General features: G+C 36.3%; 1 protein-coding gene across 26 annotated transcripts in view; it reads left to right on the forward strand.

The window, feature by feature from the left end:
• Positions 1-23,301, forward strand: part of LOC111044278 (muscleblind-like protein 1) — a 586,938-nt gene that overhangs the window by 254,290 nt on the left and 309,347 nt on the right. For 13 of the 26 annotated variants that reach the window (XM_039424178.1, XM_039424185.1, XM_039424181.1 and 10 more), the window contains one exon: positions 2,091-2,158. The exons of the other annotated variants lie outside the window; for them this stretch is intronic. The gene's annotated coding sequence lies outside the window, so the exon portion shown is untranslated. The remainder of the gene's footprint in view (positions 1-2,090; positions 2,159-23,301) is intronic. 26 annotated transcript variants of the gene reach the window in all.

Consider the following 23,301-nt stretch of genomic DNA (forward strand, 5'->3'; position numbering starts at 1 on the left):
TATTGTAGCGGAGTCGTCTCTTCCAAGGGGTTACAAAATTATTTAAAAATGAAAATGACTTTTGCTTTATAAGAGCATCACAAAGTCTTATAATAAATTTAGTAATTCAATTTAACTTTAAATTATTACAAGATATAGCAAGGTATTACGCTCTATAATTTTTAGTGACCTCTCATGGTGGCATTGGCAGGCGAGTGTGGTTCTCGTTTCTCAATTTTACAATTCTCATTTCCGATTTTCAAATTTGCATAAAATTTGAATATTCCAGTCCTCCGCCATTCAAGGCTTAAATAGACCGTGCCAAAATATTAAACTATTACTTATGTTATATATATAATAATTTCTTTGCCTTCGGGCCATATCCAAAACATAGATTATACAACAATTTTATTATAAATTCTATTTATTTGTAGAAATATATACAAATATTTTTGAATCGGCTCACTATTGCCGCCTATCAATTGCCATTATTTGATTGGTGCATGCAAATTATTACAGTATTCATGCGCCTGGTAACCTCCTACTTCCTTAATACATTTAATTATTTTTATTGGGTTTTTAAATATATGCTCTCTACATGCTAATTAATTTTTTATATGTTATTATCTGTTTCATACATCATAATAATTAGCCACGTGAGACCTTTAGTTCCTCAAATTGCATACCGTTTTGCCACAATAAATTTCTGCCAAGGTGTTTGGTCAGATTCTACGTTGTATGGCTCGGTCGATCGTTAGGTCGCCGATCACTAAATGTTTATGCCTAACCTCAATTTTCAATATTTTATATAATATTATATATTAGCAAAAAATTATTTCAATTCCTCTTAGGCTGTTGTACAGTTTAGCCAGGACGTCTGATATTATCTAATCTTTATGTTATCTCTTTGGCGATATTAGCCAATTACTTCACTTAGACCTATAAATATTTCAGCTAGGGATTTTTATTTATCTATCCAAATTACAATATGTTACAATGTTTATTTGGCCTCTGTTCTTCGAATCCATTCATGCAAATTCATGATCACGTTTTATTTCTTTGAGAAAAGTCATGACTGTGATTACATATAATTCAATTTATGACTGACTGTATACTCGAAGCTCAGTGTTCTAGAATATCAACATACTATTGAACAACTCACTTAAGCAAGGTCTTATACTTTGAGCTAGAGAAGCAACAAACAGTAATTGGAGATTATAGTATTAAAATCTCAGCTTTCAAATGATTCTCGATATTGTTAGCTGGGCTAGAGTATTGAACTCCCAATTATTCCAATCTGGCGATTGCTTTTGGAAATTAATTTTCATTCTGGAGATAATTATTCCAGTAAGTATCAAAGCCTGGAAACATTTCTGAAGGAACGTAATGACTTTGATGATGCCCTCAATGATTATCATTATTGGGGAGGCAGTGCCGAACTCTTTCTGATTCGGACTAGTCTCTGGGGAATATCATTGAGTCAAGAGGAAAACCGCTTACACAAAATGAAAGAAGCGAAATAGAAAAGAAGAAATTTTCTCCCTTAATGATCGAGGAATGCCAACTACGTTCCGAGAGCTTGTCTCCATGGAAACAAGAGCTCGCTACAACGACGGTGGTTACAACGTGGATCAGAACTCAAGGACCCTTCCCCCCACCACCCCTCCCAAGTGAAAATCTTCTAGTAACAGTTCCAATCGAATCTGGAGTCGCTTTCCAACATCTGCGTTCTCGGATCCCACCTCCTTATTCAATTTCAGCTGCTGAAAATGGTGATAACAATGTGAGGAGATAAAATAATAGCCAAATAAAAACCCTATTGGACATTCAAATTCTGGGACAAGAGTCAATAATATGAGAATGCCAAAGGAAGAGGAAACTGTTGATAATCTCTGAACATAATCTTTTCAGACAAAGTTTTTTCATATGATTTGCACCTCTCTTCCATAAGAATACAATAAAATATGTTAATGTTTTAACAATGATCACTTACTTCTTAATCCTATCTATACGTGACTGATTTTCGCAATGAGTTCTTTAAACATATCTTAGTAACAGTGCTGTATTTCAAAATTGAATTTGAATCTATCTCTCGATTCATCTTGTTACAGGTTCGTTAAGTTTGGCAAATTTCATCTGAATTGTTTGGTCAATTCATAGATTCACTATTAAAGTTGGGGTAAGTTGAGAATTTAAATCGCTTGTCTAATGCAAATGCTTTCTCATCCGAGCAAAGAAAAGCTAAAATACTTCAGTTTCCGAAGCTGATTATCCTTGATCTCCTATCATTCAATATTGCAATATTAGATTTGATTTTTGTATCACAATTCACAATAATTATATCTAGATGTGAAATTGCTAAACTTCATGCCACAGCCTGTTCTGAGGCGTGGGCTTTATTAATATTTATTTATGTTTAAGATTGTTCAAATAAGGACATAATTTACAGTTAATGTACATAGAGCAAGTGGGCTAGTTTACGTTGTTTTACAGTTCTAGATGTGACTTACTTGCAAAATGTAGACCTAGATAATTTCAGTCTTGGATGTTGAAGTTTGTCGCTGGTCTTAGAATTCAGTCGCAAAACCTTGAGTTGTAGTCGTAGTCGTTTCACATGATTTTAATCATGCATTTGGATTTTGAAGGGTTCTAAAGCAGTGGTGATTGTTCCCGAGTGTGTACTTGGTGCCCCCTCCCTCACGCAGCAGTTATGCTCGTTTATTCATGCATGCGAACAGCTTCAAATACACTCAGTGGGAAAACAGGCTCACTGTGCCTGGGAGAGAGATCTGTGCCCTGTGCAGTGTGCCCTGTTCCCTGTGCTGCTGGCTGCAGGGCGAACACAGACTGTTCAAACAACGGCCTATCGTCCTCTTCTGTTTGGACTATTCGAAAGTGAGAACAACGCTTGCGTCCCAAATCTGAGTTGAGTGCCGGCACACCATCTCCCATCTCCCTCAATCCCACTCACTCTCTCTTTCACTCTCTCTCTCTCTCTCTCTCTCTCTCTCTCTCTCTCTCTCATTCCCTCTCTGTCTTTTTCTCTTATGTAAAATGTGTCCATCGGGTACCTCACTCACACCATGCTTTTCTTCACACGTTGTATACTCAAACTCAGACCCAAATATTATTGAATAGAAGGGTGCTGTCCCTTCAACATTCTTGTACTATTTTTGCATTCACCGTATTGCTAAGACTTTTTTAATGTTTCTGAAGTATCATTTTCAGTATTATTACTATCCCCCCAAGATGTATACAAATAAATGACTCTTTTATTGCAGATGAAGCCCACATGAGCTTTGGCAGCGTATAAACAGACTCATAAGTTAATTTTCAAGGAAGTCACGTTGTTCAATATATCACATTGGCTATTTCATAATCCGTAATAATGTGTATAATACTCTTGCCCAAACATTCCGTATTTTCTATATTACTGTTGCATCAATGGGTTCAGAAAAATTGAATTTTATACTGTGTTACCTGTTATCTGATCTTTGAACCGTTGTTTGAATGTCAATCTATTTTTTATTCAACTCAATTACTGGTGAAATTTGAAAAGCCCCTTCCTGGAATATGAAGTGACGATACCTGTACTGTGGAAGTTGTGTTGGGGAGTGGAAGTGTTCTGCATAATGATTCAGCATTTCACGTTTGATAGTGGAGAAGGGAAAGGCTGTTAAGAATGTTGCTGATGTTATCTGCGCGGCTGGAAAGGGGTTGCTTGACCTATGAAAACGAGCGGCGTTCACACGATTCAGGTGGCGGGAGGGGGTAGGCTAGGCGGAAGCAGAGGTTTTCCCCGGCAGTCGAAAGGCATTATCAGGGCGAATATTCAGTGGTGTAGTACGGGGACACAAGTCGCATGACGTGCCAACCAACTGTAATCTACTGTTCGAACGAATTAATGACGTGGCCGCTTCAAAGCAAGAAAAACACAACGATGATAACGTCGAGACCGGTGCTCGTTCCAAACACGCCGTTGTCAGGCAACCACGCCAAAAGGCCACGCCTAAACCCTCTGCTCTGGCAAGCATGTACCGTTAGCTTACACCGTTTATCAATTATCGGAGAAATTCAGACCAACCAACTGCAACTAGTCCTAATCTAAACATTATATCTAAGAAGATACACAAATCAATTGAAGAGAAATTTAATCCATACAAAATGCATAGTCGAATGTACGTATAGTAAAGATAAAACATCAATATAGATGAAGCATCATAAAAAATTGACTTGATTCTTGAAACAAATTACTGCTTACAACTTACGACTAACTCCACTATAAATATCTACTAATTCAATAAAAATATGTCCAGCAACTACAAAACTTGCTACCCAAAAATGGCTGACATTCATTTATTTCATCCTGTAGGTCATTTCAATTCATCCTGGAAAGATTTTTGGTGAGCGTTTTCGTTCTTTGTTTTTGTTATCTAAAATTCAGATTATCAAAACATTTCTAATAATACCAACAAATTGAAATTTGAAAGCAAAAATCCAACCTCCCTAACCCACCCTTTTGCCTCTGAACAAAAAACAACATTGAACAGAATCTTTTAGGTTATGTTCATATAACCATATAGACAGAATGAACTAAACTTCAGAAGAACTGAGACCCTCCCACAAAAAATGTTCAACTCAATAAATTTCAAACTTGAAAAAAGTTAGTTCATAGTTGTGCAATGTGCAAAAACTACAATAGGAAGGGAAAAGAAATGTTTCAATTGAGAAGGATTTAGTTGTCCTCAATAGAATAAATTGAAGAAAAAATAAATTCAGGAAAGGAATTACTGCTCTCCAGTTTTTATGTTAGTGACTGTTCATTTGTAAATTATAAACTCTTTTCTCCTCTGTAGTGTTGGTTATTGTTTGTTCATTGCGGTATTGATTCTCCTATCTATGGAAGGAAATGTGTCAAATGGAAAACGTCAATGAAGGAAATAGTTGGATTTGATAACATGAAGTTTGTATTCAATGTGGATCTAACAAGCCACCTTGGGAATACCTCAGTGCTAGGAAACTGAATAGCTGAATAGAAACGAGTCTTGGTTCAGCGGCAATAGTATTCTATTCTCTGGTACGCGAATCGCGATATCTCTGGAGACGAAGTGAGGATATAGACAGAATTTGCAATGAGGCTGAAACACGGATGTAGTAGGTGGAGTGGAGTAGGTGTGGGTGGGTGTAGGGGTGTGCGAATTCCGGCCGAAATACCGATACTAAGCTACCTCGAGTCGTTGAAGCTCCACATTATTAAAATATGATCTAGTCGCCACATCCTCCCTGTGTGCGTGCGTGCGCGTTCATAAATTTCGAGACCTTGATCCGTCCTAATTGCATTTTATTTTTCAAATGGCTCTCTTGCTGGGCCCTCTCTGTTGCCCTTCGCTAACATCAGCTCATTTTCAGTGGCGATCCATCTTTGGCTGTGAGCCGCCGGTGGCTTCATTGCTTTCCAGGACCTGGTGCGGGTGCGGTCGCGGGTCGCGGGGCTCTCGCCTCATTTTTCACTGCGAATCCAATAACATTAGGCGTTTTCAATTCTACTCGCACCCGCCACAGCATAGATATCGAAGGAGGAGGCTCCCAGTTAATAGGTTTTCAAGGCGCATACCACCACCCTCACCGCCTCCTCGTTGCCAGGCAAAGTCATCCGAGTCCATCTTTCCATTTCTTTATCATCAGCGTGAACTTCTCTGTGGAATTCCAAGTTCCCCTTTTCTCTGTATAACAATGCAGACTACTTTTCCAGCCTTGTAGTCGGTAATATGCCTCCACAACTTGTGGATAGTTATTTAGGAGTTGGTGGGATCTGTCAAGCTTGTAAATTGTGGGCTGCTCTACATCAAATGCTCTCCATCGCACAATTTTCATATTTAGCTCAGAATGAATTTGGAAAAAGAGGTTTATTATTATTGAATCTGGAATAGAAATATGGTTTTTGATATTTTTTTATTTTGATGAATATTGTGAAACAGTTCTCATGATTGGCTCTAGACTATAGAGTTATGCATTTCAAAAAATCTGGTGTGGCGCACTCACACAACTTTCCTTGCAGTTATGAAAATTGATCACCTGACGCTAGTGTTCCCGCGCATCTCAAGTCTACTATTCAAAGATTTGAGCCAGCTGGTGACAGGGCAATAACGCTGGAGACACACATGAGGTCTGCTATCTCTTCATAGTTAATCTATATGTATAAAAGCGAAATGGCACTCACTCACTGACTGACTGACTGACTGACTCACTCACTCACTCACTCACTCACTCACTCGCAGAACTAAAAATCTACCGGACCAAAAACGTTCAAATTTGGTAGGTATGTTCAGTTGGCCCTTTAGAGGCGCACTAAGAAATCTTTTGGCAATATTTTAACTCTAAGGGTTGTTTTTAAGGGTTTAAAGTTCGTCTTTTAGCATGTATATTCTTCTTCTCCCAATCTCTTAATTATAATTGAAATTTCCATATCATATGGTACTATAGAACTACAATCTAGATAGAGTACCTCTTCGAAACAGTTGTTAACTGGCAACTAAATTAATAATTTTGTCAGGTTGGCATTAAGTTGAGTTGACTTTGTTAGGTTGGCACCAAGTTGAAGATTTAAATGCATTTATCGCGGAAAAATTGATTGGGCACTGCTACTTCAATCCTGGTAATATTATATTACTAGCCGTCAGGCTCGCTTCGCTCGCCATATCCGTTTAGCCAGACGTTTAGTCTGGACCCCCGACTGGATTGTCCTAACATATGATGAAAATGCTCAAATGAAAAATGCAGGCGAGCGAAGCGAGCCTGCTGATCTCATTCTTGGACGATCCAGTCGGGGGTCCAGGGGGCGGAGCCCCTGGCTAGACGGATATGGCGAGCGAAGCGAGCCTGACGGCTAGTGATTTAATAGAATCAACAATAATTTGCAATTGAATAATCACATTTTCTCGAATTTAAAGCTTATTCTCAATTTTAGGTGAAAATGTTACTAAACATTAATTGTAGAGATTTTTATGCTCAATCTACTCCACTTGATTTTTTTCGTTTCAAATGTATCTGAAGCCTAATAATTGGGAATGTATCTGCATTGATAGGGCGAATCTCCTGAAATTTTTACAGATATGGGACTTGTGGCAGTTGATAGAGCTTATCGATGACTATTTTAGGTATGAATTTGATCAAAATCGTTGGAGCCGTTTCCGAGAAAATCACGAAAAACCCTGTTTTTGACAACATTTTCGCCATTTTAGCCGCCATATTGAATTGTATTTGATCGAAATTGTTCGTGTCGGATCCTTATAGTGAAAGGACCTTAACTTCCAAATTTCAAGTCATTCCGTTAATTGGAAGATGAGATATCGTGTACACAGACGCACATACACTCATACACACACACACACACACACACACACACACACACACACACACACACACACACACACACACACACACACACACACATACAGAAACGTATAGAAATTTACAAATTGGGGTACCTTAATTTTTTTCGGAAAGCAATACTTTCCTTACCTATGGTAATAGGGCAAGGAAAGTAAAAAGTGATCTGATCCTCCAACGCCGTCTAATGTGTAGCCTATCCAATAGGCAAATACTACGCTTTGAAGGAATTGGTTAGACTGAAACTTGAAATTTATTTATAAGTGTGAATTCAATAAGGAGAAAAATGAAAGATCCATTTCAATAAATAAATAATATAATCAGAAGCTATCCTGTCGGATTCCTCAGATATGCCGCAAATAATCATATTTAGTAGTGCAGTGCTTTCAAGTACAATATTTTAAGTTTATTACCAATGCTATTATGTTTATTGCCAATAATAACCGTCGATTTCTCACTTATTCAGTCATTGGACTACTTTATTTCTTCTTTTGGAATGACATATTTCTATAACAACTCAATATTGAAGGAAATATTCGAAAGGAAAAGGGATAGTAAACGTTCTCAATGTGTGAGTTTGTGATGAATTTGATGTCAGTTTCGTTCCTACCTTCTTTGGTTGGCATACTTTGGTTGTAGTTTATGTGGTGAGCGAGAATGTGTGTAGTTGTTGAGGCTCTGTTGAACAAAGCCTATGCTTACACAGCACTAGCATAGCATAGGGGCTTTGAATTGTCTACTTTTTGTCGTCGTAGTCTCTATTTACATAATGCCTTTGCGAGTGCATTCACCTTTCTGATGTATTCACAATGAGCTGTCGTGTGGTTGGGCCGAATGAATATTTCTATTGTGGATAGTCATAACATGAGATTGAATCAGGAAGACTACTGCAGGTTATTTTCACACCTCTCACCACTATAGCTATTAGTAGAGATTTTGTCACTTTGTTGGGTGTTGTGTGTGTGTGTGTGTGTGTGTGTGTGTGGTGTGTGTGTGTGTGTGTGTGTGTGTGTGTGTGTGTGTGTGTGTGGGTTTGTAGGTTGTAGGTGTTGTCACCTCTTCTAAAAAGTCAAGTGCATAGCTAACTGCTGGTTTCTCAACCTTGAATTGTAAAGAGGAGCTGTAGCTTTGAATTTTTATCACTGTGGTTCTCCAACAATATGCTATTTATTACAACATTTTGAAGAAATACGATGGTAATGTTGTGTCAAAGTTAGTAGACAGACTTTCTGCCTACTAACGTTGATGTTTAGTATCGTCATAGCATTATAGCATCTAATACATTAGAGGAGGTGTGGTATCGTTCGTTCATGAGTTTAGAGTCGAGTGACCCTCTGTAAATATTTTCACCTATGGCTAGTGACGGCTTTTTACAGCTCACTTATAAATTATAATTAAAACAACTTCTATGTGTATTTAGTAAACTACTACTGTATTAATAAATCCCGTGATTCCCTCATAATTCAGTGGGAACCTTTACTAAAAACGAGTTGAATAATTATTTAATAATAGCAAGGTGTATTACAGTAGGCATAACAGTTTGTTCATCGTTATGGAAGTGCACGTCCTTGATAATACACCTCCATAAATATTGGAAGTACATCTTCAGCACAAAGAGTAACTTTAAACTGTCAAATACTTTGCTGTGTCAACCGGACAGCGAAAAATCATCATAGTTCTTAAAACGATTTGGTCAATGGTTTTCAGAGAATCAAGTTTTTTCGATTTTTGTAACTTCCACCACCAGAATAAAATTGAGAAAATATTTTCGTATATTATGCCATCGCATATTGCAATCACAGGTATTATTGTATCTCATGACGACATAACAAAGAAGATAATGTGAATAAAATGATGATTTTCAACTGCAGAAATGGAACGTTTCAGCTTCAGAAATCAGTGTAGGATTGATTTAATCTTTTTCAAAAAATCAGAATGATGGTTGCATGAACGGCAACCACATGATCCTATTGCCCAGCAGCTTTGTTTGCGATGTTATCACATTAGCGTCTCATCACTCAGCAATTGTGTTATCACCGCAAGCCGGATAAATGTCCATCTGAAATGAAATTTCGTTTGTGTTTTCAATCAAATGGTGCCTTGTTTTGGCTTAGGTAGGGATGGGCAATGGGCAGGGAAGGGATATATGAAGCGAATTTGCTGAAGCAGCACTCTGACAGAGGCTGCACTGCAATTCATCTGCATATGTTTGCAGTACTCACTCCATCACTGTTTGTTCTTCGCTGGCCTACATTACTGTATTTCCCGAATTTATTAATGATTCATTCTGGTCTGGTGTTGGTCGCTGATCGAACAGGTTCTATCAACGATTTTGGCGTAGTTGCCTCAAAATTAGAAACGTCTATTCCTTTGGTTATAGTCTCATTTATCATGGATTATTAATTATTTAGTTTCCAAATGCGTAGATTTTGTGAGGCGGATGAAAACCTGCTTATTTTTGGTAAAGTGCATTTTGTCACTCATTAAATTTCACTGAGGTGCTAGAATTGACATACAGACGACAATTAAATTAAGGCTACAATACTTTTGCTCTTTTGGGAGTTGAAATGTAATACATAAAATTACAGACACATGGGGGAGTTTATAAGCTCAAGCTCTTATCCTTCTGAGGTTCTCTGAGTGAAAAATAGTCTTGAGACGACAAAAAATCGTTATGCAGGAATTACTTGATTGAGAAGTTCTAAAAATGTGCCAAGCCAAGCTGATCGATATAACAGCATTAGGCCTTACACCCTCGCAACCTTCAGAATTTATTGTTGATCCAAACTCAGGAAGCCAAGATAGCATAGCATTGTCCTCCACAGTAAATTGAATGGAAAAGACCACGCCCTATAGCCTGCACGCTACCCCATTATGAGGAGGCCAAATATTTCATTTCTTTTCGTCTTCTTTCCCTTGCTCCCTCTCACACCTCCTCTCCCTGTCTAACCACCGTTCTTTGTTTTCAACGGAATAATGAGCAGGGAATATTACCATAAGCAGCGGCGAGCGGGGAGCAAATTCATTCAAGACCTGAACGAAGCACTCACTTTCCTTGCGACCGAATAATGCAGGTTAAAGCAGCAACCAACTCCAAATGGAAATAAGAGGAATTACAATAATCTTTGTTTTATTCTCCCCCGAAGTGACAAACATTCACGAAATCTTAATTTTCTATGTTGGTACATTTCTAGCCCAAGTCCGAGTAGCCCAAGGCCGTTTGAAACATTACAATTTGAGTGTTGAATTGTTGAATACATGGCTTTCACTATTTGTTCCAAATTTCATGAATATTCAACATATCTCAGAATATTTGAGGTTTTTCTTTTAGAAAAAAATTAGTACTCATTCACTTTCACTAAACCACAAGTGAACACAATATTCTGAGTTGTTTGTTCGAACATTTGTAATTGGAGGTAAATTAGGTAGGCCTATTGCTGCTATTGGTATGATTTTCATTGGTGGAAACATCTTAACTTTGCGATCCGACTCCTTTTTAGACGCTTTTGACCCTCTTCAATGACCTGCAATATATTCTAAATAATAAGAACTCAGGCTTACTGAAGATTATCATATCACCTGTGAGAGACAATATTATTTATAAAAATCTATCTGTAAAGAAAATTTAAAGAAATTTGCTGTATATGAGTAGTAATTGATTCATTTTGTTCGTTCGTTTCTTTCTAAGTTGATGCGCGATACTGCATTTTGTTATTATTAGTACATAATGATATTTTTAGTGACACACATCAACCAACAAAATATAACAACTCTGATTAACTTCTGATGAACTGCTGTCGGATTTTGGAGATTGAAGTGGTGACATTGTTGCTGATGAATATTGTGAAGGTGCAATATTGCGCTCTACTCAGAAATGAACTATTGCAGTGGGATGGACGTGAGCTTGAGCTTGATCTGCTAGTTGCTAGTGAAGCTGAGTCAACGAGAGTGAGAGAGCTGCTAAATATAGCCTGGCACCTTCCTTCTTTACTCCCACAAACCACTCACTTCACAAATTCACCTTTCGTCTGCTTTCAATAAGCCGGCCAGACGTTCCGAAACTTCTCTTCGGAATACTAGTAAAATACTCATTCAGAACTATGCTCCTTAGTGAACGCTCAGTTGTATCTTACAAAAATCATGCACCTTATCTAATTTTTTTATACAGCTGGAAAATACATAATTTGAACAATAAAACTTTTAAAATAGTTTTCATCCACTTTAGATGGATAAAACTTGAATTATCTAATGGATTTTCATCCACTATTAGAATTCCTTCATGCAATGCTGTTTGATTGATCAATTCTCTATCAATATAGTTCGGATGACTGATTTTATCCAAATTAGTCTTATCACCAAAATTTGGCGATATTTTTTCACTTTAGGTTCAATTTCCTCTTTTACATAGTCCTATCATTCTATATTGTAAAACTAATGAAAGTCACTGTGGCTTTTCTTGGAGTGACTCTTCACTGAGTCAATTTACATGCATTTTGCATTTTGATAGAGCTACTAAAATTACGGTACAAAAATACAGTACAGTACCTACTAAGTACGGTACTCTGTGCAGTACTCAATAAACAATTTTAGCTTTTCACTGTAAGGGATCAGTCTGAGACTAGTATAAAGTTAGGTGTATTGTGTTTTTTCTCTCTATCTCTCATTCAATGATTTTTTTTTGTTAGTTCGAAAATCACTTTAGTGCATTCATGATTTGTTTCAAATTTATTGTACTATTTTGCACTTCAACTTGAAATAAGAGACCAATAATCTAGTTATTAAACAGTATCTTTACTCTATGGTTGAATCAACCCAAACAGCGGGTGATGATATGAGTATCTGATCCATGATTGTCATACATGATTAGGATTGTGAAATAACAATTTTAGAACACAAACATTCAGCGAGCTATCAATCAATGCGTGAATTTTTATAGCTGTTTTGGTGATTTATGACGGTCGGATGTAATCTGTTGAAGCTCAGAGCTCTACTGATAAACTCATGAAATCGTGAGTTGTATTGGAAACGGTGTATTAAGTAGTATTGGCTTGGCAAAAGACGACGATAGAAAATGAGACTCGTTTTTCCTTATAGCGATGACATCATTATCTCTGAAAGGGGAAAGGAGCTTTTCTGGCAAAAAATCAACCGATCGCTATTCACTGAACGATCTCTCTGCTCCGCTCATAATTCTCAAAGAGTTCAATTAGCATTGGCTAATTTGTATCTTGGGAGTGTCTATTCAAATTTCGAGACGATTAAATCGAGTTGGATGATGGTATTATTTCTTTGTGGTAAGCATTTGTGGAAACTCAGTCATTGACTTTGACTTTGAGTCCGGGAGTGATTAAAGAAAGCTATTATTTTTAATAATTTTGGATGCATAAAACGTTTTTGGATTACATGCAATCATAATCCATATGATATTAATCTTCCAACTTGATTGTTCATTGCATTGTTTTTAGAATCACGTTTCAAGTACAATATTGAAGTATCAATCAATCAGGCGTAGTTAGTTAATGTATCATCTCAATTCGCTCCTCAAATGACAAGAGCAGAATATTACCATAGAGAAACAATAGCGTAAGTAGATATCCCATGGTATAGGGCGTTTATGTCGCAACTTTTACTGTTATCTCAAGCCGATTACTGTCGATTATTGTCGATTTTTACTGTTTTGTTGGGGTGAGAGTGTATGAACGGCACTGTATGAGAGACTACGAGCGTCACACAGCTTCACAGGAAAGAACTACGTGAACTATCGGCTTGAGATAACAGTAAAAGTTGCGACATAAACGTCCTATACCATGGGATATCTACTTACACTATTATTTCTCTATGATATTACCAAATACCAAGAAGGGTGTATGACGAGAAACATGGCTCAATCTTCACTAGAAATACCAATTAGGTTGGAATTCGCTTTCAGTACTTTCAATAACTAGTCATCTAATAATCTAACCCAGTCAATATAATAAACAAATGGTGCAGAATATGTCCGAAAGTCCAAATGAGGTTCGGGGTAAATCACGAGTGTCGGGAAAATCCTGACACATTTAATAATTATTTTTGTGGATCTGACAAACTACGTAATTACCTGTTTACTGCCAGAAAATGAGATTATCGAGCTCAGTAGGACAAAGATTAATTGAGATGTTATTATTGGACAAAAATGAAGTAATCAGCCTTGCTGAAATTTTGATATCCGGAATTTGTGTTCCGGGTATGAGTCTTGGAAATTCAACTCATTTCAACTCATAAATTTGCAGACCCCTGTTATTCACTGTGTTCTACTCGTATTGTTTTAATTTGGCTGGTTTTTTGTGGGAACACTCCCTCTTTCGATGATGTTATAATTTCACGAGAACATTTTAATTTTATTCATTTATCCATATGAAACTTGTAAGTTGAACATAGAAAGCCTCACTTAGATGGAAATTGTAATTCTAGCACTGTACTCCCACTCTGCTGTACTACTTTAAATGATAATATTGTTTATCAGTCCCATTGGAATTGAAATCATATTGGGAGAGCATTGTACTCAAATGCAATTTACATTCATTTCCACAAAAAGCCTCCTTACTTTTTTTATAGAATGATAATAAACAAAATGCACCCAAAAATTAGAATTCAACTTGAATTAGTATTTTGTGAAGTATTGACTGGCACAGATAATCCACTCCCTTGGAATTCAATCTTCCATGAATTCTGTTCGGAATATACTCTCTGAAAGTCATTCAATTTACCAAAATTGGCCAAGAATAACTCAACTAAAAGTTATTTTTGGTCATTTTTAGTAAATTGAATGATTCCATCAAAAATTGATATTTTTAGGAAGTTTTTGTTTCATTCAATCAACAATATACCATGAAGAATTCATCCTTAAAATTTCATGGATTTATGTCTCACCGAATTTGAAATGTATCTGTCCCAAAAATTTTAACTTTGTGCGATCATATATCTCAAAAAGTAATGATCAGAAAAAAAAATTCCTGAGGAGACTTTTTCATTTTGATAGCTTGAAAGAATACAAATCGAAAAACTTTGAAAAATATCACTATTAGAAAGTTTTTTTAGCATTTTCACAGCCTTAATTATTTGTTCTGGCATTATTGAGAGTTATTTTAGGAATTAATCTTGGTGAAGGTGTGTACCTGAATGCTCTGTTGTTTGCAGACGATGATTTGTGTGTAGTACAGGAAAACGAAAATGACCTCCAAAAATCAGTACATATCCTGCATAAAATTTGTATAGAATATAATTTCAAGATATCTAGGGAGAAAACAAAAATCATGGCTTTTGAAGGAAAGTACCCAATAAGATCGAAGATTGTGATAGACAACAAGGTATTGGAGCAAGTGTCTCAATTCACATATCTGGGCTGTGAATCGTGGGTAACATCAAAGCCACTTGAGAGTAAAGTGCAGGCAGCTGAGATGAGATTTCTTCGCAGAACTACGGACTGTGACAGAAGAGATCACATCAGATGATATAAGGAGCTAAATATCTTCTGCCTGAATGAGAGAGTTGCACAGTATCGTCAGCAATGGAAAGAGCATGTGTGGAACGAATGTCATCTGATCGGCTTCCACTGAGAATTTTCAAGTATCAACCGGTAGGCAAAAGATACATAAGTAGGCCACGGAAAAGGTGGTAATGATTATTACTGATTATAAAATTAAAACAGTATATTATAGTGGTGCTTATGATGATAGTGATGTTATCAGATTAGATTATTATTATTAGTTTATACATTTTTTATTGTTATTTTTTGAATTCTAATTATAAGCTGAATGTGAGTCGGAACAGGCAATAGCCTAATCCCTGTTTGAAAGAAGAAGAAGAAGAAGAAGAAGATTATTGAGAGTTTTTGACTGAAGGATATTAAGAAACAAGTTGACGGTGTGATACGATCGGCCAGATCTTAGAATAATAAGTAGAAATCTTTAGTTTGAAGTAGGTGAAGTCAGAAGTCAGTATTTTTAGTTTTCCTAATGACATAGTCTTGCGTTATTTTTCCGTGTTCAACAATAAACAAACTGACAAAGATTAATTGCTCAAAAGGTTCCAGCTGGTTTTTACGATCGACTAAGCCGTAGTATGCCTTCGTGTGCACATGCTAGTTAGCGAAGTTGGAAGAGTTACAAGAGCCAACAAACTAATGCTCCTCTGCCGTCATAGCGCACTCATACACACGGTCGTCTCTTATGTTACTTCACTCAGAAAAATATCAACCATCTACTCTATTTCTGGATTAATTCATTCGTAAATAGACTGTGGCCACTAGAGAAGAGCTCCACAGCACCGTCCTCAATACTTCTGTTTTCCGACACCAGTCCAAATTATCAGTGTCAAATATTATGTGTGAATTGGCCTGTTCAATGATAAATGATGGACTTGTACAGGGTGTCAATGTTGACACGTTGGAATGTCTCTGACATGACATCTCGAAGCTTCCTACAGTCTTAGTATTCACTATTTTCTATGTAAAAAACTTTTCATGGAGAGTTTTAAAAGTTCAGTATTTTTTTGGTGAACTCGAAAAGATATAGAATAGCAATGTCGCTTCATTATTATTTAAAATCCATCTTGTTAAAGAAAAGGCCTATTGTAGAATCGAAAAATATTTATAATTTATTATAAGTTAGAATGGTTCTTGGAAAAAACAATTTCTATATCTAGTTTAAATTATCTCGATTCACAAAACTTACATTATAAAAAAATATTTTACTTGGGAAATTATTTCATTGAGACTGTTTTGTGCTCCATCCTATCAAGTTGATTGTGATTTATGTGATTGGTTTTAAATTCTTTACAAGCCAATGTCTAGACCTACTTGATTACGGAAAACTATAAGATATTATTTGGAGACCCCCAGGCAAACTTCAGTCCTTGTTGAAATGTGAGTAATCTGTGAGCCTTTTATGCAAATCAATTAATCCTGGGGTGATAGGACAAACTCTTCACAAGTCCTTTTCTCTTGGAAAGTTGGCAGCGCTGCAGCGATTTGCCAACTAAACCCTTCAGACTGGAAGGTACTCGAGTGTTCGTTAACAAACAGTTGAAGAGCCATTACTCAGACCTCAATAATTTTTCACTTCAATTAGATTGACACTCGTTTGCGCCTCACTAATTGGAAACTGAGTTTCAGCGTTGCTGAGCTTCCAGTGATTACATATGACGGTGAATTATTTTAAAACTTTGATGACGTGACGTTTGCTTCGTACTCGAATAAATAAACTAATTTCAATTTCAAACATGTATCGAAGCACTGGAACGAGGTGTCAAGTACTTTCAATCTCAGTGATTGTATTTCGCGTCTCTCTTCTTTGTGAAAATGTGTGAGTTTTGCATTCTTAATACGCCGGTGATTTGCATGCACCTTGTGCAAAGTCGTTGACGTGAAGCAGCAACGCATTTTAAATAGGCCTGTCACAGAATGCAATTAACATTTCGAAAGGTTGAGTCCTTTGATTTGTTCCTTATACTGCAACTCCTTTGTCAATGAAAGACAATTCGTCTTTCATCATGTACATCATCAGTACTTGAAAATTTTATTGTATAATGTTGAACATCAGTATTTCAATACAGAACATCAAAAATACAAAATAGTATTTTGTTTAGCAACAGTAGGCTACAAGGAAACTAGAACTATAAAGCCAACCTTCCATCAATTGAATATCTTTGATTAATAAATAGCAAGCGTGGAAATAAGATTTTTACAATAAAGTTCTTGTTACTATAAAACGTTGTGTTGCTAACTCAATCTAATATATATTGTATGCTTCGTGGATGACTGCACACTGATACCCATCACTGCAATGTATTATATTTTCAAAATTCGATAAAGACAAGTTCCCTCTTTTTAATCATCACATTTTTCTGTTGCAGGTTGGTTTCCTTTAAATTATCTGTATAGACTTCTCAGAAATCGTGAGTTAATTATCCATTTTCAAGCACATTATTTTCTCACTTCTGTAGCCTACATCAAATATTCGGCCATAAAGCCATCAGACAGAAAAACAAAAAGTCAATAAAGTATTTTCATAATATAGTCTAAATAATTTTCACTTTTCACAGTTTAAGCGATTCTTCAAGCGAACAAAGTGTGTGAAGATGAATTTAAGACAAACATGGTTGTAGAAAATGAAACTGCCCAATTCAAGTACAATTAGACGTTCCTATCCGTCTTCAATATCTCTTTTATGTGGATTTCGATTAAGAGTAAATTAAAAAAAAAGATTTATTAATCATTATGATTTATCTGATTTTCTCCCTTATCCAAAGTCAATTCATGAGTAATGTATATTGAAGAGAATACATTTTTCCACTAACCGACTCCATTTTTATGTTCAAATACTAATTATTCAAAATAGTACTGTTTAATGATTACTGTATTAGAATATGAGACAGTTCACTATAATAAGAGATTACCATATATATTTAGAGACAAGGCTAATTCTATTAAGATTCATCAATGAAAATCATGTTGGTGTTCTTGGAGAGAAAATTTTCCATCACAGAAATTCATTATCAAGGCATTCGATTATAAGTATTATGTGGAAGCTAGTATATATGGGAGCTAATAATGTGGCATTTGGTTATTAGCAAATCAACTAATTATTCTTGGCAGTATACAATTCAATACATTCATTCGCCAAAACTATTGTTGGAATAGCTGAATAGAATATTATCAATTCGTCCTTTAATCCGCAAAAGTCAGTTATAAGTCTTCAAAGATTATATTGGTAGGATAATGAATTGGTTTATCACCCTTCCTTTGTTGGCTTAGGATTGCTGTGCGTGTTGACAGTTCGTGAAGAACTGGCATGTAAGCAAATGTATTCGCTCGATAACTTGGTAAGTTGGAATTTCTCTCGTGAGCTGTTTTATATTCGCCGTGGCCTTTCAGCATATTTCACGCATATTGAATTTCCCCGTCGGATGTTCTGAACGAATATTTTCCAAAGGCTGCAGAAAGCGCGCCTTTTTATTCTGTCTCTCTTGCTTTCTCCTAATGAATAGCAACCCACAGGTAAATATCTCGTGGCTGCTCGCATTCCCAAGTTATTAGTATGTGCGTCCATTTACGTTATGACAAGAAATGCTAAGGACATTTTATATTCAAGGGCAAAAGAGCACTCAACATAATTAGGTTGTAGCATTCAGATAGCTCGTATTTCCAGGGATCCTGCAGCTTAGTGGGCTTTATCATTTTAAACAAAAGCTTTTATCACTCCTTAACACTTCCTTCTCCTGTCCCTATGTCTCCTGTGGAAAGTAAAAAGCATTATTCTTTAAATATCTCTTCTACTTTCATTAAGACAATGTGTAATAATTTTATTACTTTTGGAGAATGTTCACACATCGAAATTTAGTCTACAAATTCCACGTTTTCAAGTTTACAATGTGTTGGATGTATTTCCAATAAATACTTAAAATGAAACTTTAAGTTTACAAAAGTATTTCATAATGTATTGAATTTCAACAATTGAAATTCCAATTTTTTTCCCTAGATGTATTATTCAAATCAATAATTATGGAAGAAAAATGATTAATATAAAATAAATATACTTTCAAGCAACTGTAGAAAAGATCTGTGTAGAATAATAAATGCCCACATCTTTCAATAAGAACTATATATTTCAAAAAGCAATGAGCATCTCTTAATGTGGAAAGTCAAAAACTTTTTTAAGTTTTTTAGGAACTAGTTATGTTTAAATGTAATTAGATTATTCAATAGGCTATATGCTATTCCTGGTAATATATTCATCTAATTCCGTTTTCAACCATCCAACCTTGTTTTGATTGTTTTGGATTGTAAATTGGAGTATGTAATTCACAAATGTGAAAGTGACTCATAACCTAGATACATTTGGAATGTTGTTCAAATTAGAATTGGTGCAGTTTTGAGCGTGAGCCTGTGGTACTTTTCTGAAAGTTTTGTGATACTGAATAATTGAATAAATAGATAAAACCTCATGAAAATGGAGCTATTAGCTAAATTAGTGTGAGAAATCAATATTGTGGGGTTGAAATCAATATTTGCAGTTGTTGTTATCTTGTGATCGCTTACAGGAATAGACCTTGTTTACGTTTCGGAAGCATCGCACCTCTATAACTTAATGCATTTCTCTATCGTATTTGCTCCATACAGTATACATTGTTGTCGATCCGATCATTTGTTGTGATCCGTGTTTGTTGGATTCGAGTCGGAATCTGTTTGGATGGTGATTGTAAATAGGAGAGAAGGCCCAGCTGTAAAGTTCAAAACTCTGGAACTTGTTAGCTCGTGCGTTCTCAGTTTCAGACTACGCATCGTTATTCGTTGGATATTTATAACGCTGGTATCAAGTGAACGCGTTCCGGGAATAGTAACTTCTTTTTCCGCTTCCTAATAAAAAATGTTTTAAAGAAAGTGTGTCGCACATGTTTATGAATGCACGTCAACCATCCCTTGCTGTATGTGAATTATATGCTGAAATGAATCTGATAGCAGCTATTTCCATCCAGGGTGTGTTCTGGATTTGGAGAGCAACATAAATTCAAAAATAAGTTTCGGGCTCACTTGTATCTACAAGTGTCAAACAACTTTTTTATTTGATTATTGATAGCCTTATTCATTTTGAATCTATAGCGTGCTATGTATATGGCGTATGAGCTATTTCGGGCCGGTTTTTTTTCAGTTTAAAAATCAGTTAGTACAGAATATTTTTAATAGCTCATCCGTCAATCCCTATCTTGGTTGGGCAGGATTAAACTGAGAAAACTTATGATTTATAGAAAGAGTGGTAGGTCAGAAATTTGCGTTTCGTAATTTCAGTTAGATGGTGTTTGAATTTAAATAAAATCTATTACAGTACTTATCACTTATCCCGTTTAGACTAGTAAGCTTAAAATAAAATAAAATCTAATGTAATAAAATCTATAAAATCTATCTCTCTTGTAATAGAATCTATTACAGTACTTATCACTTATCCCGTTTAGACTAGTAAGCTTTGTGAATAGACAAAAACTCATACTCATATTTCTTGAATTATGTTGAAACTGTCGCCCACGTATTTCACTTACCAATAATGCAAAATGACTGATTTCATGGGTTACCTTCAAGCTCATGCTCAATGAAGATTGTCTATTTCTATGTAAAGCAGATGGATAGACTACAGTCATCTGTTGTTATCCACATACATTGCAGAATCATGTTGATTTTAGAATTTTTCTCATTAGTTGTTGTTTGAAGTGAGCCAGAAGGGCACGAGAGAGTGAGTGAGAGGGCTGGAAGGTGCTTGTACTCCAGGCTGGAGACTTGCATGGGCTTACTGCCACCCGCACGCCGACGCTGTATGCTGTTGCTGTATCCCATACAGTGAGGATAGAATGTAACTCTCTGATGCCATAGTGAGGAACCGGTTGTCGCTGGTTCCAATAGCATCTAGGCGCGAATGCGAATATCACAGTGCCTGCCGGCTAGATTTTCGCTTTCCCCCTCCTATCTCACATCTACAGCATTCTGCACCATTAAAGTGCATTCTCTACTCATGTGTTTTTCATTTCTACTGCTTGTTTTATTCTCTTCATTCTGAACAACTGTTGTTAAAAAATATTCTGATCCTTCCTTCATCTCAACATTATAGAGTTTAGAGTATGGTGTTTTTTGACAATTTCTTAGTCTTTTTCATTCACTATGGTAGTCGTTCATTCTGAATTGATGTGAAATTTTCTTCTGCTAATTGAAATTTCGTTTAAACTACTGAGTCTGTTATTGTGGAATCTGTATCAATTTGAGTGGAGAATAACGAAGTAAGAATTTTTGCTATGTAACTTGGTTCTAAGCTTTAGAAGATATCGACTGAGTTCCTTCCATTTTGTTAGTAGGTACATACATCTCGCTCCTGCTCAAAAAGTTTTCCCGACCTTCCTGAACCTGAACCTTTGACTTGGTGCAGATTATCATATTGTTGAGGTCAATTATATCCTATTGTTATGGTTGATTGTTCCTTAGAGCGTCTCAAACCATTAAATTGCATAGATATCCTCAAAGATTGTTAGCATCATTTTCTATGGGATAAATATGTAAGTTTTTTGCCTATTGATTTCCTTACTCGCTCTTATATAAAGATCATAAGCATAGCTGTTGACAAGTATCGAGGAGGAGCACAGGAGCCGTGTGTATTGTGAAGTTGCTATCTGCTCAGATTGACGTTGTTGTTCGTCTGAGAGGGTTGAGGAGGGCTTAGAGAGGTTGTTGGTGTGAGGGGAGGAGGGGCAAACGATCATTTGAACTTGTATTGAAGGCGAGAGCCAATTTGTGAGGAGGAGCAGGAGCAAGTAGTGTGATGGTGAGGAGGAGACTTATTTCCGCCGCCTTTTCCCCTTCGCTAGGCTCCATAATTGAGAGGAAGAGACTGTCAAAATATGCTATTACTCCCCGTAAAAGCACTTGTCGATCCACCCAGGTAGCGCGGGTCATTTGTCTTCTTGTTAATGATTATATTGCTGTTACAACTGCCAACAGCCTTAATTATTCCAAATTAGCATCTATTTGTGTGTTAGTTGAAAGCTTTGAATTGTGGTTGCCTTACCTTACCAATTCTTCTCTCGATATTTAGTTCTCCCCATTCCATGACAGCTCCCCTTTCCAATCTTGTTAGTAAACTTGCTACGAACTGGAAAACTTTATGCCCTAAGTCATTATTCCATTGCCAATTTTTGTTTCTAAAAGAGCAAATCTGTAAATAGTTGATTATGAATTATCGTTAATGATTGTAAACATAGTGAACTACTCTAATCTCCAGGAATCCCAGATTCCCTATTCACGATGATCCTTGACCAAAAAAACTTGAAGCTTAGGTAAATCATCATGGTTTGTATCAATAGTGTGAATTTAAATAATAATAGTTATAATACATGGCATTTCAACAGTCATAACGAACTGTTTAGATGAATAATTCGGTTATTTCAATTATCAACAAGGATTAAATAATTCTATGAGACTTCCAAAAACTCTGTACAATATTGTAAGGGAAAGATGTATATTGCCTTCATATCTGGTCAATATAAATCTAATGACCCATTGATTATTCCTATTTTTCTTCATCATCCATTTGCATGAATATGAGGCTGAGCGATGTCTTGTAGTATAATATAATTATATATTTCAGCCACAATAATTTGTGGCATGCCAACTGGCAACTGGTTCAGAATGACTTTTAGCCTTTTTCTATGCTGATTTAGTGATTTGCATTATTTGCTATTGTTGGTCGAGCTTGGTGTTGGAGCCGAAACAAGAGGTGGAATAGTAATCAAGGCTTGAGCATACATAGTTGGATGTAATTGACAGATTGGAAAGTGCTGCTAACTGGTCGGTTGGTGCACTATAATCAGTGCGGTCGAGTGGTGGGTGAAGGGTGGAGGGTCTCAATGATGCTTATATTGGTTGGTGCTTGCTGCTGTCGAATGCCTGAGGCTGCTTGGCACGCATGCTGTGCTGTCCTCAACCGCATGCGGGAGTTTGCACTGCACACTGGCATCGATCAGTTAGGCCTACATCCGGTTCTTGTGCTGACTCCATACTTCTGCACAGAGCGTACAACTCCTGTAGGAAAGTATGATAGTCTTCCGTGTGTAAAAGATCATGCTCAAATATGGTTTTCCATGGCAAGAGTGTGGTTAAGTTGCGAGTGTAGTAAGTTAAACAGCGTTTGTTTGTCGTCAATACTCCATCACAATAATATTGTTATTATTTTGTACTTGTTTTCATAATTGCTTACAAATTGCGTGCACTATATTATCCTATAATAAAGCTATTATTATCCTGTTATTATTAACACTCGCATTATTTCATACTTATTTTAAATAGTATTTCTCATCACAATGTTCTACTTGTGAAAACATTAAGGATTCGAACGTTTCAAAGGAAATGTTCACATTTAA

The sequence above is a fragment of the Nilaparvata lugens genome, chromosome 3 (genome assembly GCF_014356525.2).
Source record: "Nilaparvata lugens isolate BPH chromosome 3, ASM1435652v1, whole genome shotgun sequence".
Lineage (NCBI taxonomy): Eukaryota > Metazoa > Arthropoda > Insecta > Hemiptera > Delphacidae > Nilaparvata > Nilaparvata lugens.